Below are 20,082 nucleotides of genomic sequence, written 5' to 3' on the forward strand. Positions count from 1 at the left end.
TCGAGATTTATTTTGGATTTTTTATATATTGAATGAGGTTGGATTTCCTCTTGCACCACCTTGTTCTATGTATTCTGACAATATGAGTGCTACTCAACTTGCTGCCAATCCAATCTTTGATGATCACACGATGCTTGAGAGGGCGTCTTAGAATATGTTGTCAATAATTGCACATTTAATTATAAACAAATATGCTTGTATTCTCTCATTATATAAATATATATGTTATAACCTTAAATGAGATACGGCAGAACATTTGTTCTTTACGGATTCGTTTCATGTCCAAACACAACTTTTAGTAAAGATCTTGTCTTTCAAAAAAAAAGACTTCTCATCATCACATACAAATCGTGCGACTTGTTAGCAAGGTTTAGGGTGATAGCCCCCTGGGGTTAATTAACTACACGGCACTCCTCCGTATTGCAAAGAACACATGATCGCCCTACGGCTCTTGTCATTGCCGATTGCACTTGGGCTCTTGGTATTAAGTGATCGCCCTTGGTTATCGTGTTAAATTATTTTTTCACATTTTTCGTTTTCAACTTAGGATTACTACCCACTCTTCTTTTGGAAATATCTTACAGTTTGTTAATGAATGATTAAATTTTTATTGATATATTTTTTAAATCTCTAACTACTTGATCGTTGAAAGGATAAATCTCAAATTCATGGGTTTTTTAATTTTTACTTTGTGATCTCAAAATTTAATAATTGAATGTATAGTATATTTTTTTCTATAATGAAAATTTTATTTTCACATGATTTTTTTTGTCAAAATAAATTTTTTTACTAAAATATATCCATATTCTTAAAGTATTAATTAACTGGGACTTGATGAAATTATCATCCATGATCCATAATTTTGTTATTTTCATTTTTAAGATTATCGTGCACATTAAAATTTTTTTAATACAAAGCAGGTATAAAAAAACTAGTCTTAGCCAAATGGTCCGGAAAGACGCAAAATTTATTATTTGTTAGAAGTTTTCAAATTTCGGTTTCAATTTCATTTATTACATGCAAAGGTAAAAGAATGAATTCGAGTTTGATTATCAAGGTTTCAGTTTGGCCATTGAGATTGAAGAGGCAAAAGAAAAGGCTGATGCTTTCCTGTAAAAATATGCTTATTCATTACAAAATCATGCTCGAGAACTACATGGTGATTGAAAGCGCTTTCATCAGGGCACAATCAATACCACAATGGATATACCTCTCTAAAGTCAGGATAAAAGGACCCAAAATTTTTCTCAACTCCCTCAGCCTTGAGGTTCTCATTGAACATTTCAAAGATGTAAACCTTCTTGTTCATATCTGCCTTTCTTGGTGTTCTCCCTACTCCAATAACATGCTCCCTCAATTTGCTGTTATAAATTCTTGCATTTTCTATGCTTGAATAGGGCTCATGACCTGCAGTTGGCCAGCCGGTCTCTGTGACCACAACTTTGACATCATCCTTTCCCACTGCCCTCACCATTGCTGCTACAAAGGCGTCTACCATAGCATCAAATAGATTGTAGTATACTAAGTTACCGTCAATAATGACAGGCTTTTGAAACTGAAACAAAGCATATTCTAATGAAATATAGTTAGGCTCTGAGGCAAGGGAAAAGAAAGGTTACACATTGATTAGAAGTGGCGAGCCAATGCTTTAGAGATAGCAAGTCAGATTGCTCATTACTTGAGCTACCCCAGGAGCAAATTGACTCTGGGAAGGAGGGTACGAGGCCCCTAAGACGCTACTTCCAACAGCAGTTGTGACAAATATGTAATCTATCTCCGCCTTCCTAACTGAGTCATAGAGATTTGCCATGGCTCCCTGGACATAAGATGCAACAACACTTGGGATTGCATCACTGCCTACGCAGAGATATCGGAACCTTACACCTCTTCGGATGTATGAGACAACGTGGTCCTGGAACCACTCATCTGTAGCTTCTTGGCTGGATGCTACATAGGCAATTGCCTCATTTGGAACCCCTATTGTCACTACCAGATTGGTTCCACTTAATACCTCTAAGATTTCGAGGTTGGCATCTTGAACCCGTATCAATGAGATTTTGTTGCTCAATTTTCTTGAGACGAAATCAATGACCTGTCTAGGAGAAGGCAGATTGTCTCCATTTCTTCCATAATTGATGCCAATATCACCACCTTTAAGGAAAAAAAAAAAAAAAAGAAAAGATTTATCAGCTCATCGAATTGTCGGAAGACAAGATTAAACCACAGTGAATGATGAGAAAAATTACTTACCAAAGAATGTTAAAGGGTGAAAAACAAGAACAGCAAAAATCAGGATATTCATTGCAAATGCAAGGGCCATCTTCTTCAGATTTGTCTAATCAACATAAACAGAACATACGTAAATATAAAATAGTAAGATATGGATGAAACATGAAAGTAAAACAATATGGTCTTGTCTGAACCCAAAAAATCATTCTGTAAACTGGGGTTGAAAAAGAAAAATGACAACCAATCAAAATGAAAGAAAAAACAAAAAGAAAAAAAGAGAAGAATGAAACTCAGGAAGGGTACTACTTACAGTGAACTTAGCTGTTCTATTTGACAATCATTTCCTCCTTAGCTCCCGAGTTACCAGAACTTGAAGAACTGCATATATAAATAGATTGCATCTCATGTAACGTACACATGCAGGGTTACCCTGCTAGGTCCACTTGAGAGAAGCTTTTTAAAAATTGAACCCAAAAAGGTTTCTGCCAACTCAGCTCATTTAATTTCGTTACCTATTTCAAGAAAAATTATCTACTATGTTGGTCGTCCATAAATTATTGTCAGGATGGAAATTGTCCTTTAATTCACTGTTTTAAAAAGATATGTAACAACCCGGAATAAAATCGTCAGGTTAATCAGGTTCAGTTGTACCTTGCCAAAGATGAGAATCATTAAATTGGTTGTTGATTCCAACAAAAAGTATTTAATTTCTTTTCTTTTTAAAACAACTTATATTCACATGGTAAGATGATTTTGAAGAATCCAGCTTGTTTTAATCAACTGATTTGTCACTACGTGCCGTCCGACAACTTGACACAAATTTTTTGAACACGAGTGAAACACAAAAGTAGAGTTGTACTCCTGGCCCAATCCTTCCTATCAATTGATTTCAACACAGAACTTTGATTTTATAGTACATAGCAGCAAAGTAGCTGCTGCTCCATGCTTTCATTTCATTAAACCAAGCCCACAATCCAAGTACGAACAACACATTACACAACCATTCAAGCTGAAAACTGATTCCTTGGGGGGGAAAATGCATAAAACATTCAATTCAAACACAGAAAAGGGAACCTCATTTTTATATCTTCTTATGCACTGTCACTACGTCTAGAGTAGATCCATATGTTCTCTGCAGAGCTTCAGCGCACCAACCATGCCCATCGTCAACAGTCGGCATCCTTACTTCCATTACAGGAACTACAGGTTGTTGAAAACCTGGCAGTATGACCCCAGCCAAAACTCTCAGAACATTTGACGCATCAATGTCGATGCACACATTAATCTCTGGAACTCCTTTAGGAGCTTGAGGAATTCCCATAATCTTGAAATAGCCAAGCAGATGATTCTCTTCTGCCTTCTCTGCTTCACCTTCATAAACAACAATCAGTACCTCAGTTTGGTTATCGTGGACAGTCGTGAATATCAGCTCTTTCCGAGCTGGCACTGTAGTGTTTCTAGGTATAATGGGCACAAATGTATTCCCATTTGCTCGTATCCCGATTCCAAGAGGTGTTGCTTGAATGGTTAACAAGTCCAAGCTGCCAAAAGGATCACTGACACCTGAAGCCACTGCTCCTTCTAGTGCTGCTCCACAGACTGCTGCTTCTAGCGGGTTCATACCTTTGTAAAGTTCTTCTCTTTTACATACACTTTTGAGAAGATTTCTTATTTTCGGAATATATGAACAGCCTCCCACAACAATTACATCAGTCAGATCATCTACCTCTACCTTTGCATCATGTATGCACTGGATTATGAGACTCTCACACTTCTCGAAGATCTTCTGGTTGACCTCTTCAAATTCCTCCCTGTTCACCACCTTACAAATTCTTGACCCATTAAGTAAATCTACCTCAATTTGTACACTGTCTTGGAAAGAGAGCTTGTGGATGGCATCCTGAGTTGCAACTCGAAGTAAACCCATTGACTTGATCTCATTAACTCCGTGGTTTGAGAAGAGGTTCTCAGAATTTGGCAAGAGATGGCGCATCATGTTCTGAAGAAGGTCTTCTCCTCCAGTTGCATTTCCAGCTAAGGCTTTTATCTGTGAAACTCCTCCAGCTGTAGCTGTTATGGCAACATCACAATACCCTGCACCCATATTAAAAATAAGAGCAATCTTCTCACTTCCACTGCCCATATTGTCATGTATCATCTGTTGTTGCTGCTGAGCATATAATAACGCCACAGCAGTTGGTTCAGGCATCAATCTAAGAACATGAAGACCAGCCATAGCACAAGCTCGTTCAATTCGAGTCAATTGAAACCGACCAAATGAAACTGGAATGGACAAAACAACTTTCTTATAGGCCGCTTCAATTGAACTTCAGCCATGACTCTTAATTCGACCAGAAATATTGCAAAAACTTCTTCAGGTGTGGTGGATCTCCAAACCTTATTCACCATAGCAGCAATAAACGGGCGAACACCAATGCCCAAAGTCTGAACCAGAAAAGGAAGGCTTTTCCTCGCATGAACAACTGGATCAGTGTCAACTCGTCCAACTAGACATTTCATGTTGAAGATAGCAGCCCCAGATAACATTTCGTGCTCATGGGAAAGTTGGTTGCTTACTCCAGCTGAAGGAATATCATCTTTGAAAGTGACATATGAACGCATCAACTTCTGGTTCCTAGCATTCTTGAGAAGCTCCACTTCTGAGCCATTCCAGACAGCGACGCTGCATTGTGAAGTTCCAATATCAATTCCAATTGCAATTTCTGGAAAAGCAGATGAAGATTTCTCCTCCCCTGTTGTTTCACTGTCAGATGCCACAGTGTACCCTGGTTCAGCCATTCCTGCACTTTGAAAAAATAATTAAACAGCAATGAGATTTATCAGTATACTCAGCTTCTAAAAATTGTACACACTTATGAAAAAACAAGAATAGAAAAAGTTTGAAGCTGGAAGTAGACTTAAAGCATTTTTCTCTGATTTTGAAAGATATTTAGTTCCTTAATATCAAGAAAATTGATAAACTTTTTAAAGTCCTTTTCTGCCTACAAAATATAATGCCACCACCATATCTTTTATTTCTTTTATCAAAACTCAATATGACAAACTCATGAACCATAGATTGCCTCAAAGTAGTTTTTTCTTTTTTTTTTTTTTCTAATTTAACTATTAGTTTGTACAAATACTCAACCCAGTTTAAAAAAATAAACATCAACTTTCATTAAAAAAAAAAAAGAAAGAAAGAAAGAAAAACTGATTTCTTTTCAACTAGCAAGGCACAAATGAAAAGTTAATCTCCAACTTATCCAAAAAAAAAAAAGAAAAGTTAAACTCCAATCTCCATGTCTAGTGAACACCACGCCTATTTTAAGAAACCAAAAGCAACCGATTAGAAAACCTTTTAGCCTCTGGTTATCTGCATTATAGAATTAGACAAACAATCATTCGTGTAGGACTTTTCACAAACACTTCAAATGTACTATCATTCCAAAATCCAATCTAACAGACATAATTTGGCAAGCCTGAGATTTTCTAAACTCCAAACTCCACCACGAACATTAACATATATTCACTCTAAAAGATAACAAAAAAAAAAAAAAAAAACAAAAGAACGGTTGTTTCTTTCTTTGTAACTCATAGGCTTAAGCTTAACTTCAACACTTTCATACAAAACCATTGGAACTATAAAACGCAACAATGAAACTCCCTGAAGTAGTTAACAAGCCATCAGAAGAAGATCATAAAACTGAAAGCTTTATCTATGAAAAACAAACTGGTGGACAACCAAGTTGTTAAATTTCCAATACAAAGCCATATCTAAAAAATAAACAATCGTCAACTGTAGCATAAAACATTAAGAACCAAAACCGACCCAATTCCAGAAACTATATATTTTACTTCTCCGGCATTGAAAGAAACCGTAAACTGGTAATTCCCAAGCAGCATTGAAAAATATGGAAGAGGAAATGCATAAAAGAACAGAGGGAGTTTATAAAATCAATAACGAGAGAAGAGTAAGTAAAGAGAAATGCAAACCTGCTAATGCTGCAAAAGCAAATTCTGGAGAATGGCTTGTTGAGTTATTTGGTAGAGAGAAGTTGAAGGCGGCAAAGAATGTAGAAAGTAGAAGAGTTGAGAAGAATTGAGAAAGAGAGACTTTGCGCTTTCGCACTGAGAATAATACACGAAAACGAGCTTTGTCTTACGTTCTGGAGTTTCTAGAGAGACTTCTTTTGAGATTGAGATTTGAGAGTCTTCCGGAGAGTCAAACAATTTCTTTTCTTCGCTGGGGCTGGTGACGGGGTCTTTTTTTTTTTTAATATTTAAATATAATAATAGTATAGAAAAACAGTATAGATACATGTGTTAATTTAAAATGAGTAAATAGCACATCGGTTCCTACACTTTGAGTTAATTTTCATATTAGTCTCTAATCTTTAAAAATCATTTGCCCAATGTGTACCAATATAGTCTCTCTATCTGTTGAACCATCTAAATTAATAAAAAAATTAACTTGGTCTGACACATAACCTTGCAAAGTTTTATTACATAGAATTTTTTTACGTCCACTAAGCAAATCATAAAAGATAAAAATATTAAAAAAAAAAAAACCTACACCATATATAAAAAAAAAAAAGATGTCAAATTTTTTTACAATTAAAATAGAAGAAACCCTAAACATTCAAAATTTTTTGTGGAAGAATTGTTTTGAGTCTTGAAAAAAAAAAGGATAAAAATAGGGAATCATAGGGGTCAAAATATGAAATTCATTTTTTGAGTGTTACAGAAAAAAAGAAAGAAAGTTTGAAAGGGAAGAATTGAAAGTTGAAAAAAGGAACTAAGATTTAAAAAAGAAGAGCTAAAGGTTGCCATATAAAAGATATAAGTTTGTTACTTGTTTGTCATTATGGTCAACAAGCTTGAATTAGGACATCATGGATTGGCACTAACCTAAGTCGTAGGTTTGTCAGTTGTAACAACTATGGGATAAGAACACAATATTTCTTTTTTAAAAAAAAATTAATTATGGTTTTATAGATAGAGTAGGGCTTTGACAAGACAATATATATTATGTAGATTTTGAATGTGTGTTTAGAATATATGGACACAACTATTGGTTTTGAATTTTATAGATATTTAAGAACACAACAAATTAGTATGTATTATGTTAAATATAGGTAGTAAGTAGCAACAATGGGTAGCAAATTAATGTTTTTATGATTTTATTTATTTAATTTAATGTGTTTTTATTCCTTTAATTTGTGATGGTTTTTGTTTAAATTTATAGCAACTTGGTGCATATAGGTTTTTTCAATGATATGATCCTTTAACAAATGAACACAGCAAGACAATAATTTTAAGTTTATTAAGGAGGCTATGAAAAATGAAACACAAAAATCAAATCCCTTCAGAGAATTCTAACAACGATAATTGCAATCATAAGAATAAAAACTGGAAATGGATTGCAATGTCTTTTCTTGTTGTTATTTTTATGTTGTTATTGGAAAGAAAATGAACAAAGTTTAATCTAGTGTTGGGGGTAATTGGCTTGTAATAAATATGTTGTCAATTGGAAATTGGTTATGTTTCTAAACTTGTAGATTTTGTGTGATATGATTATCTTTGTGTATCAATGTAAATTTCTTATAATTATAGTAATTGTCTAAAAAAATTGAAGCATCTTAAAAAACAAGGCTTTAATTTGAGTCTTAAATTTGTGTTTATAGCAAAATCAATGGAATGATCCTGACATTTTCATATATAGTGAAAATAAAACACAAATTATGAAATTCTATACAAAATAGAACACAAGTAAATAGCACATAATAAGTTTCTTATATTTCACCGGCTAGCAAATACCATACATATAAGTTCATATTTTCATTTCCAATGACAATAAAATATAAGTTTTGTGTACTTCAATGCCAACAAGTTCATATTCTAAACTGGCTACACAAAAATTGGCTAGCAAAATCAAACACAATGTTCTAACAAAAAAATATTGTATAGACACAATATATGAAATAAACTTGTTACATTGATTCTGGCCCAAATTATGAAGCCATTCAAATAAAACAAGCTTCATTCACCATGCAAACTTCTAACAAAAAGATATGAAGTCAGTCAAATGTAGTCATTTCTTCTTGGGAATTCTATTTTGAACACCATGCTACTTGGCGTGTTTAAACAAGGTCACTACCTATGGACTATGTGAAAGAAATGTTAAACCCTAAATTGCATACAAAGATAAAAATTACAAAAGAACATAATTTGGTAGTTACCTAAAGACAACCAAAAACCAATTTTATTATTTACTTGCTTCATTGGAAGCTATAGTAGGAGTGGCATTCAAAATTGCACTTTGTGTATCTTTTTATGAATATTGTGTACCTAATGGTGGATTGTAACCCTAAACATAACAAACCATGATGATTAGACAAATGGTTTTTATATAAATTGTATGTTATTTGCTCTATCAATTAGTATCGCTTACAAAACGGGCAAAAGAAAACCGAAAACCAAAATCTAACATATGTTCAGGTAAAATTGTTAAAATAATTAAGTCCTAAAATGTAAACCCTAAAACAATCCCAAAATCTAAATTGGGCTCATAAAAAATTAAAATAATCCCTCAAATAATCAATATGAAAAACTTAAAATTTTCAAGTCAAAAAAAAGTAAACCTAAAAATAATTCCTAAATCAAAACATGAATAATAAACAACAAAATCATAAACAATGCAAAATTAGCAAAAATATATATAAACAAGCAAAAAAACTAACCATAAACGACATCGTTATCATCATCTTTCAACCTCCAACTCATGATATCCCTTTTTTATAATCCCAAAACCATATGGTCCCCATTTAGTCAGCCCTCTCATTAATAAGGGGTACCCTTTTGGTCAATCCTCTCTTCCACAATTTCAGAGAATCTTTTCGCTTCACAAAGTTTCTTTTTTGCTATTGAACTCTTTCTTTTTCACACAATTTCAGAGATTTTTTTTCTTTTTCATAGTTTGACAGTTGACTTACTATTTTTTTTAGTCTTTTGTTTTATTTTTTCTAGTTTAAGCTCTTTTTTTTTCTTAGTCTTTAGTTTTTTATGTTTTATGATTTGTTTAGTAGACATAAAAATTTTCACGTAATATTTTCAAATAACAAAAAAATTCTATATAATAAAACTTTATAAGGTTATGTGTTAAGCCACACTGGATTTTTTATCAATTTAGACAATCTAACGGATAAAAGGACAATATTGATACACATTTAAGCAAGTAAGGACTCAATTATAACTTTTTAAATTTTAGGGATCAATATAAATTTTGGCTTAAAGTTTATAGACCACAAATGTTATTTACTCATTTAAAATTGTTAGTTCTTTTTACGTTGGTAAACTCTATAATTTGTTTTAATCATCTTAAATGGTATAATAAAATATTATATATATATATATATTTCAAATCATCATTCACTACAAATTTAAGATATTGATTTGGAGCAGGGACGGATCGAGAATTTTGTTTCAATGGGGCAAATTTACTATTTAATATATTTACTTTTTTTTTTAATGTAAAGATAATGTTTTCTAAATGTAAAACATACTTTTTGGCAAAAAGAAAATGTAGAACATACTTTTAACCAAAAATTTTTTGAAATATTTCTTATTATATCAAATTTATAAAAAGTTTAAATAAAAATTAACACAAATAAAACAAAAACTTATAATATTGAGATTGAAAGTTTAAATATCAAAATTTTCATTTTTTAAATGAAAATAATTAATCTATAATTGAGTCGAATGATTTTCATAATTAAAAAATGTAAGAAATTTTTTCCTTTTCAATTTATATATATTTATTTGATTTCAGATATTTTTCTCTAAAATTTACTTGCTTTTATTAAGATATTTGTCCTTAACTAATTTAAATCAAATACTAATTTAGGTTATCTATAGTTTATAATGCATAAGATAACATATGAAAATAAAAAATAAGAATAACAACATGTTACTTTCATAAATACGTGTTAACTTTTTTTAATAAGTTTAAAATGATGCTAGCTTTTTTAAAATTTTAAATTTTGTTAGATTATATCTCTACATCATTATTTTACACTAAATATATATTATTAAAAATCTAAATAGTATTAAACAAACACCTTATCTTGTTGTCCTTATAAAAGAAAAATAATAAAAGAGAGAGTACTTTAATAAATTAAATATGAATTTTTATATCAATAGCTTTTAATAGTTGTTCCATTTCACCCATTACGTAGTTTTACGCTACAAGAATTTTTTTTATTTCTAATTTTTACTTATTTTTCATTTTATAAATATTTTTATGTTTGACTTGGACAATTTTAATGGGTATTTCTCAAAATGAAATAAAGTCTGAAAATGAAAAGAAAAGATAATAAACAAGTAGGACAAAGGAGAAAAGTTTTAACTTTAGCTAGCCATAAATTAAATTATTTAAAAGCCAAACTTTATTAATATTTATATATAATACCCCGATTTTCTTCTAAAATGAGAAGTTTTCTACTACTAAAGTACATCTATACTCTATAATATTTTTAAATCTTTTTCATTTATATTTTTCTCATTCAATCTAGTTGTCACAAAATGTAAAACTATTAAAGTTTTGTCTAATTTCTCAACATATTTAAAAGAGATTTTAGGATTTCACGGTGAACAGCTGCCCTACTATCTCCATTGTAAATCCATCCTTGATTTGGGGTCATGTTGTTAAGCCTTATGTTAAATTTTTATAATTATTTTTATAAGGAGTGAACAAGTATGATGTTATATTCTTATAATTATTTTTTATTAATGTTTCATTTTTAGAAAAATAAAAAAAATATTAATTTTGATAATAATAAATTATTATTTTATTTGAAATTATTTTTTATATTGGATAAATTGTAAGAACTCTCCTTTAAAGTTTTGTAAGGTTGACATAAATTATTCTTCAATTTAAGAAAATATTTTCAAAAATATTATTACAAAATTCAAAATACTTTTCAACCCTAAAAATTTTTAAATTGCTATTTTTATTATTAATTCTATCTTTTTTACTATTTAAAGAAACATGTAAAAAATAAAAAATAAAAATAAATTTTTACCTAATTAAAAATATTTATAAGAAATAAAATAAAATGATCTATTTATTTATTGGTACATAACTATTTATTTTTGGAATTGAGATGATTTACTTAAAATGGGTCATCTTGTCATCATAATTGTTTTTTCACCAATCGATTAGATTTTTTAAACTCCACTATTTTCTTTTATTTGTTTAAATGTAATTGTTTAATACCTTAACTAATCCTTAAAAAAACCCTAAGAAAAAAAACTTTAACCCTTTATTTCTTATCTTTGCATTCTCTCATGCCCCATTTCCTACCTATCTTTCTTAAATAATAAAAAAAAAAAACCTTAATCTTATTAGATTTTAATCTTTCTTATTGATTACCTTACCTAAAAACTTCAAAGTCTTTCTCTTTCTCTCTCTATAGCTTTCTATCTTTTTTTTTTCTGTAAATTTTCAAAAATTTTCAAAATTTTAGAATCCTAGAATCTAAAGCCTACAACCCTTTCCTTTCTCTTTGTCTTTTCTATTTCTCCCTTATCTTTGCCCAATTTCCTCTTTTTTGTTGGTTTTTTTGCCTAAAAACCTTTTTCAATTGTTTATGGTGGGGATTATTTGTTGATATGAACCACTATTGACTGTTCTCTTTCTTCCTTTTCTGTTTCCTTCATTTTTTACATATTCAAAATCTTAAAACTGTCTACAACAAATCAAACCTAAAACCACGAAACCAAAACCTCTGTTTTTCTTGTTTTTTTTTTTTTTTTTTAGTTAATAGCACATTTGATCTTTAAACTTTAAACTAAATTCTAATTTGGCTTTTAATTTTAAAAAAATTCTAATTAGATCTCTAATTATTCAAAGTTATCCTAATTTGATTATTCCATCTATAAAACCATCTAAATTAATAGTAAACACCAGTTGACGCACATGAATGGCATTTACTAGCATATAACGTGGCAAATGAAAGGATCAAAATAAAATTTTGTTCAAAATTTAGGGACCAAGATGATCTTATCTTAATTTTTTATTTAAATATATTTTTGTAAAATATTAAATTTAAAAAAATTTCTATTTTCATTGTAACATATTTTTTTGTTTTTTTTTTTATTTTTTACAAAAAAAAAAGATATTCAAAAATTAAATTAAGTTAAAAATTAAAATCATTTAAAAAAATTTCATATCATTTTTAAAAGGAAAAACTATTTTATATTAAAAACATATAATTTTACTAATAAATTATAATAGAAAATGTTATTTCTATCCAAAAAATTGATTTTGTACTAAAAATATTAAATGCCCTTTTTTTTTTTTTTCTAAAATAGTTTATAAAAAAAAAAGAAAAAAAACAACAACAACAAACTAAACCTTATATCTTATACTCTGGAGTCGATTGTATGAAATACCCAAAAAAAAAATCATGTTAGGTCATAGTTTTGAATCTCCTTACGTCACTAATTTCTATCAACAACTTTTTTTATTTACTTTTTTAATCATCATATTATTTCTTGTTACTTACATTTATATCTTTCGTGGCCTACCTCTAGAAGTTTTGGTCTCTCTTAAATCTAGAAACTCATTTCTACTAACTAGTGTACAGACAAGCCTAAGTTTTACATGTCCAAACCATACTAAACAATGCTCTCTCATCTTTTCCTCAATTTGAACTAGCCTTAATTTTTCTCGAATCTTTTCATTTATAATTTTGTCTCTTCTAGTCTGATCACACATCCACCTAAGCATTCTCATCTCCGCTATATTCATTTTCTTCTCATGTTGTTTCCTAACAATCCAACATTCACTTTCATATATCAACACAGGTTTATAGTTGCTTTATACAACTTCACCTTTAACTTTAAAGGTATGTTGCAATCACACATCAAATCCAATGCACTTTTTCACCTTACCATTTTGTTTGAGACCTATGATTTTCATCCATTTCTATCTCAGTATCACTTTGAATAATTGATCTCAAATATGAAAAATGACTACTCTTTAGTACTATCTCATCATCTAACTTAATCACTCTAGCACTCACATCTTTATGATTACTAAACTTATATTTAATATATTTAGTTTTAGATCTACTCAATTTAAAACTTCGAGACTCTAATGTATGCCTGGATAATTTTAATTCGCATTACGATCATCACTAGTTTTTACAACTAAAACTATATCATCGATAAATAACATACACCATAGCACTTTATCTTGGATATTTCAAGTGAGTGTCATAACATATAGATCCGTAAACCTATCGCTAGACATCGATTTAAAGAGTCACCACCAATCATTTTTGTTTGGGTATGATTGGTCACCTAACTAAATCCGTCATTTTTAAAGAGAAGTCTTAAGCTTGACTTAGGTATCTTTAAATGATAGATTTTAGTCCATTAAATAAGATTTTAGATTCAAAAATACAATTATGCGTAAGGAATGTTATAACACCTTCACAGCATCATCCAAAGGATGATATCAACTTAATTTCAAGTTATCGAAGCTTTAAAATATATTTATAATTTACCAAATAATTTTAATATTGGAAATTTTTCTTAAATTACTCCAATAAGTTAGTAATAATTTAAGAATATTTTCTTATATTAGGAGTATTCAAGAAAACTATTTGTCATACTTTGAAGAGGCTCTGTCTTTGGATTCATTTAGTTTTACTTGTAGTAATAAATTTCTATAAATATGATTTATTGTCAAAAACATCCTCTAATATGATAGTGAGATTTTCTATCAAAAATTATCATCCAATATATTTTTAGGATTTTATAAAAACAGGAAATATTATTTTTATTTTCTTTTATTTTTATTTTTTTTCAAACTTTATTTTTTTATAAAAATTATAAGACTTTCTAATATGTTAGTAAAACCTTCTTTTGAAATAAAATATTGACCTTCCAATCTATAGGAAAGACCTTTTTTAAAAAATTATTATTATTATTATTATTATTTTAAAATTTATAAGGTTTTTCAATAAGTCAGTCAAACCTTATTTTTGAAAAAAAAAATTATAAGCTTTCAATCTGTTGGCAATATTTTTTATTTAAATATGTTCTTATAAAAGTATTTAAAAATAAACAAACAAATAAATAAATAAATACATAAGTAAATAAAACAGATAAATAAAATAAGTATATAAAGTAAAAATAAAACAAAAATACCTAAAGTTGGCTTAGCTTAGCAGCTAAGAAGTGTGGCTGCAGGCACAAAGATTGGCTTGGATTGACGTGGCTCAACACTCGACTAGGGGCATAGCTAGGCTTAGAGCAAAAAAGAAAGCAAGTTGGAATCAGGTTATGCAGGTACCAGGTCAGCTTTAAAGAAACGTGTGGATCCTCAGTTAAATGAAACAATGCGTTTTGGCATGCCTTAAAAGCAAACAAAAAAAAAATCTTTTTTTTCAATTTTCAAGTCTCCACACTCTCTCTAGCCTTTTTTTTTTTTTTTTTGCCTCTCTTTTTAAAAAAGAATCTAACAACTAAGAACTGAAAAATCTCACCGAGAAATTCCATACTTGTCGGAAACTTCAACCAAAAAATTCATAAAAGCCTAGAAAACCCCAAAAAACTCAGATTTCCAACAAAGTCCAAAAGATTTCTAGAAAACAATAAATTCAAACCAGATTCAAATTAACCAATCCTAAAATCTTAGACTTCAAAAAACAAAATAAAAGCCCTAAAAAATAACCAGAATTGAAAAACTCAGCAAACTTATAACAAAAATGAAGTCCTAAAACTTGTAAAATTTTTGTATTTTTTCCTCCTCTTTTTGCATGTGTTGGAACACGACTTATGTAGGGATTTAATCCCTTCAAATTGGGAAACAATTAATTCAACCAAATTTGTGATGATTTTCATGGATTTGATTTATGGTGATTTTCCCTTTTTATCACAAACTGAATCGAAGATTAAACTCACAATCTACCATTAATTTACAAAATCCCTAGTTTATTTCTTTTTTGCCCCGATTTCATCTCTGTGATTAATGCCAATATATTCCCATAATTTTTCAGATTTCAACTTACATTCCAACATGTTTTTCTCTCTTTTTTTTTTATTTTCTATGAAATTGAAACATATATTTGGTTTCTGTCATAACGTATCAGTCCGAGACTCGATTGCTAGACATAAAAATTTAAAAGTAGTAAAAAACACAAAGAGTCGCCACCAATTTTTTTAGAGTATAATTGGCAACTCAAAAATTTTATCTTTTAATAAAACAAGTTAAAAGCTTTATTAAAAAGATAATTTCAATTTATAAAAATAGTTAGGCTCATGAGTTAATTATGTGTGAGGAAAGATTAGCACTCCCAACACCCATAAAATAGGTACCAATTAATTATGCTCTATTTATAATTTTGAACAAAAATAGTTTTCATACAAAACTCAATTATAATTCCCTTTATTTTTTAAAAAATGAAATTAGTTTTTAAAAAAAATATTTATTTCAAAATATTATGAAAAATTTCAAATTAAAAAAATACCTTCAAAGTCCTCAACATAATGGTAGAATTTGGAGATAGTCTTTCCATTTAAGATTTATCATGACATTCCTTCTAAAATAACAAAATAACACTTTTTGTAAATGATAATCATTGATGACTCTCCAATATCTAGGCAGAGTATCAATAATTATATTTCATGGAATGCTATTTTAATTTCATTTGTTCAAAACTAAAAATTTTTAAAAAAACCTTTTATCTAGTCAAAAAACTAAAAAATAATATAATTAATATTAAACATCCATAACTAGAGCAAACACACATATACATATATGCATTATAAAGGAACAAATTAATCTAAAAATGAAACATATGCCAATGATGATCAAATATAAATTTAAGAATCGAGTTTTCAAATATAAACAGACCAATTGGACTCTCCAACGTGTAGCCAAAGTTTGGGTGTGACTTTTTATATTTAAAATTATGTCTTATTATTTTTATTTTTTTTATTGTTATATTTGTTATTTTAACAACATGAATTTATTCTAAGTTGTGGAAATGTATGAAAATTCTTAATGAAATAAAATTTCTTGAATACCCCAACATGTAAACAATATTCAAAAATAAATTACTTCATAAAAAGTTTTCATGCAAATCCTTAGAAATTTAAAAAAAGTTTGGGGTTTTGGATAGGTTTAGGTTTAAATTTTAAGAATTTATGAACCTCTCTAAAAGTCTCCAACATCTAGATAGACTTTCAGAGCAAGCTTATTTTTATAATTCTTCTAAAAATGAATTTTTATATTCTTACATATTTCATATATATTTCTTTTTTCTTTAAAATTATTATTACTATTATTATTGCTATATTATTAATATGCATAAATTTAAAGTGCACGAAAAATAAAAATAAAATATACCAACTATAGATTTAAGTATGAAAGATTAAATTAAAATGACCTTGGGAATCCAAATAATAAGAAAATTAACAATGCATAAAATTAAACTTACAATTAAATTTAAACAATCATAAAAATATATATGGGTATAATTAAAATTAAACACAAATGAAAATAAACTTTATTGGAAACAAACTTTAAGCTTTATATTTTAAAATTTTACTTACTGTAAAATTCTAACTAGAATAACTTATTCTTTCTTTTTTTAACTAAACAAAAATAAAGCAAGGAAAAATAGTCAATGCAAATTTTTTACATTATTGGTTCCCTACATCATGACTTTAGACATGATGTTATGCAATATCTTTACAATAATGGCCCTAAACCATAACTTTGAACATTTACAAGGGAGGCAACAAGGAAAGTTTAAATTCATACCCAAATAGGGACAAAACCAAAGTTTAGGCATGTCCAAGGGCCCCCTCCATTTTTTTTTTAGAAACAAAAAAAGCCACATTTTTTTTGTACATACATTCAACTCGTATTGACAAGCTCGAAGGATTGATAAGAACACTTCAATGATTCCTCGATAGCATCTACATAGAGAGCATTCATATGTTAAGTCACCAACAAGTCTTTCTTTCTAGCTACAATCACAAGTTGACCCTCTACATTAAACTTGACTTTTTATTATGAGGAGGAGAGGATAACACCTACCATGTGAATCCATGGCCTACTTAGCAAACAGCTACAAGATTGTGAGATGGCCATAATCTGAAACTTTACATTAAATGTAGAAGGTCCAATTTGCAAAGGCATCTCAATGTCTCTCAATACCTCACACTTAATCCCATCAAAGGCTTGGATGATCATATGGCTACTTTTTATGTGGGACATATTAATGGGCAACCTTACTAAAGTGAACATGGGCATAACATTAATAGCTTAACCATTGTCAATAAAGACCTTAGTTATAATGTGATTTTGCATTTAACAGTAATATACAGAGCATTTATGCTACCTTTTTCCTCTGGTAAGATCTCATCATCGTTGAAGGCTATATAATGTGGCACCACCAAATTCCCTGCCAAATTGTTCACATACTCTACTGACATATCGTGTGCTACATAAACCTGATTTAACATCTTTAATAAGGTGTTGCGATGTGGTTTTTAATTCAATAATAGTGATGACAAAGAAATCTTAGCTAGCATCTTGTTTAATTACTCCACCATAAAATACTCACTATGTTTTACCACCACAAAATCCTAGCCTGGCTTGGTGACGAATAAGCGAAGCTGCAGGCATAAAAATTAGCTTGGTTTGATGTGACTCGACACTTAGGTAAGGGCACAACTCGACTTAAAGCAAAAAGAAATGCATGCTGGAATTAGGTTACACAAGTACCCTATCGACTTTAAAGAAACACGTAGATCCTCAGTTAAATGAAACAGTGGCATGCTTTAAAACAAAAAAAAATTATTTTTTCTTCAACTTTCAAGCTTTCACTTTCTCTCTACCCTTTGGTTTTTTTTTTTTTTTTTTGCTGTTTTTATCTCTAAAAAAGAATCAACGATTAGGAACTAAAAATTCCTATAAAAAAATCTAACCCTTATCGACAATTTCAATTGAAAAATTTATAAAGCCCATAAAACCTTAGAACAACCCAGAAAAACCTAGATTTCTAGCAAAGTCCAAAAGATTTCCAGAAAATGATAAATTCAAACCAAATTCAAATTAACCAATCCCAAAATCTAAAACTTCAGAAAACAAAATAAAAGCCTTAAAAAAAAACCAAAATTAAGAAACCCAGCAAACTTATAACAAGAATGAAATCCCAAAACTTGTAAAATTTTTGTATTTTTTCATCCTCTTTTTGTCTGTGTTGGAACGCAACTTGTATAGAGATTTAATCCTTTTAATATAGAAAGGAATTAATTAAACAAAATTTGTGATGATTTTCATGGATTTGATTTCTAACGATTTTTCTTTTTTATAGAAATTAAAATAAAAAATTAAACTCGCAATCTGCCATTGATTTACAAATTCCCTAATTTGTTTCCTTTTTGCCCATTTCATCTCTATGATTATGCCAATATATTCCCATAATTTTTCAATTTCAACTTGCATTCCAACACGTTTTTTCTCTTTTTTTTTTCATTTTTGTATGAAATTGAAACTATTTATTTGGACTCAAAGCCAAATCAAATTTGAAAATCCAATGTGCCTGAATCTAAAATCGACTCAATGACAACTTAATTAAAACACCCAGACAAAATAGGGTGTTTACAATGAGCTCGTCCATAACTAATGTAAAAAAAAATAGACTTAGTGCTGAGCCTTAATGCAATCCTGAAGTAATAGGAAAACTATCAATCATGTCCCCAACTATCTTTACATTCGTTACAGCTCCTTTATACCATATTTTTAAGTATGATAATGTACTTTAAAAGCACTATTTTCTTCAGTAAGGCCCACCAAAGCACCTTTCAAGGAACTTTATTGTATGCTTCCTCCAAATCGATAAATTTCATATGTGAATTGCCTCAATAAGTGAATTACCTCTACTGTGGAATGCTCTAGCAAAAACCCAAATTGATTTTTATAAATAATGACTTCATGTCTGCACTTACATTTATTACTCTCTTTTAAAGTTTCATAGTATGACTCATAAGTTTTATTCATCTATAGTTTGAGCAATTTTGTATATCACCTTTATTTTTGTTTATAGGCACTAGAATACTCTTCCTCTAATCTTCTGGCATTTTTTGAATCCATCAAATTTTATTAAAAAGATCATTTAACCATCTTATCTCTATTTTACCCAACCATTTTCAAACTTCAATCTGGTCTTATAACTTTTTTTGCTTTCATTTTGCTCAAAGCCTCTTTAACCTCATACTTTTTAATATTCCATTTAAACATATGATTCAGATCCTTAAAAGGTATGTTAAGCCCACCTATATCTTATTCACATTTGCTATTAAAATGATTATCAAAATAATTTCTCCATCTTTTGTTAATCTCCTTATAAAATAATCTGTCCATCTTTTCTTAATCTCATCATACTTCACCAAAACCTTTTCATCACCACCTTTGATGCATCTTTCACCATTAAAATCCCTACTTTTCTTATCCATCAGCTTAGCAATTTTAAACAATTCTGTTCCTCCATTTCTTGTCTCTAATTTTCTATATAATTTTTCATGGATCCTAATCTTTGAATTTTGTATAGCCTTTTTGACTTCTTTTTTTTTGCTTATACTTCAGGTAACTCACCTTATCCCTATTATTTCTTAAATTTCTATAACACTCCTACGTAACTTTAATTGTCATTTTCACATCTTCATTCCACCACCAAAATTTCTTTCTTAATGGGGCATGACCCATAGATTCGCCAGTGTAAATAAGAAAAAACAAAAAATATAAATAATTAAAGAAAATTTTGATTTTTT

The 20,082-nt window shown here is 29.3% G+C and overlaps 2 pseudogenes across 2 annotated transcripts; both read right to left on the minus strand.

Annotated features, from left to right (window-relative positions):
- Positions 1 to 1,025: 1,025 nt before the first annotated feature.
- On the minus strand, positions 1,026 to 2,579 carry LOC111307097 (glucan endo-1,3-beta-glucosidase-like; annotated as a pseudogene). The gene is made up of 3 exons (XR_016332051.1): positions 2,540 to 2,579; positions 2,251 to 2,443; positions 1,026 to 2,151 (listed from the first exon to the last, which is right to left on the minus strand). The product of XR_016332051.1 is annotated as a glucan endo-1,3-beta-glucosidase-like (transcript).
- Positions 2,580 to 2,814: 235 nt separating this feature from the next.
- LOC111307325 (heat shock 70 kDa protein 8 pseudogene) lies at positions 2,815 to 6,803 on the minus strand (annotated as a pseudogene). Its single transcript, XR_016332137.1, has 2 exons — positions 6,223 to 6,803; positions 2,815 to 5,030 (listed from the first exon to the last, which is right to left on the minus strand). The product of XR_016332137.1 is annotated as a heat shock 70 kDa protein 8 pseudogene (transcript).
- Between the last annotated feature and the right edge of the window lie 13,279 nt (positions 6,804 to 20,082).

Source organism: Durio zibethinus, chromosome 22 (assembly GCF_047325235.1).
Source record: "Durio zibethinus cultivar Kanyao isolate XHJ-2024 chromosome 22, ASM4732523v1, whole genome shotgun sequence".
NCBI classification, from domain to species: domain Eukaryota; kingdom Viridiplantae; phylum Streptophyta; class Magnoliopsida; order Malvales; family Malvaceae; genus Durio; species Durio zibethinus.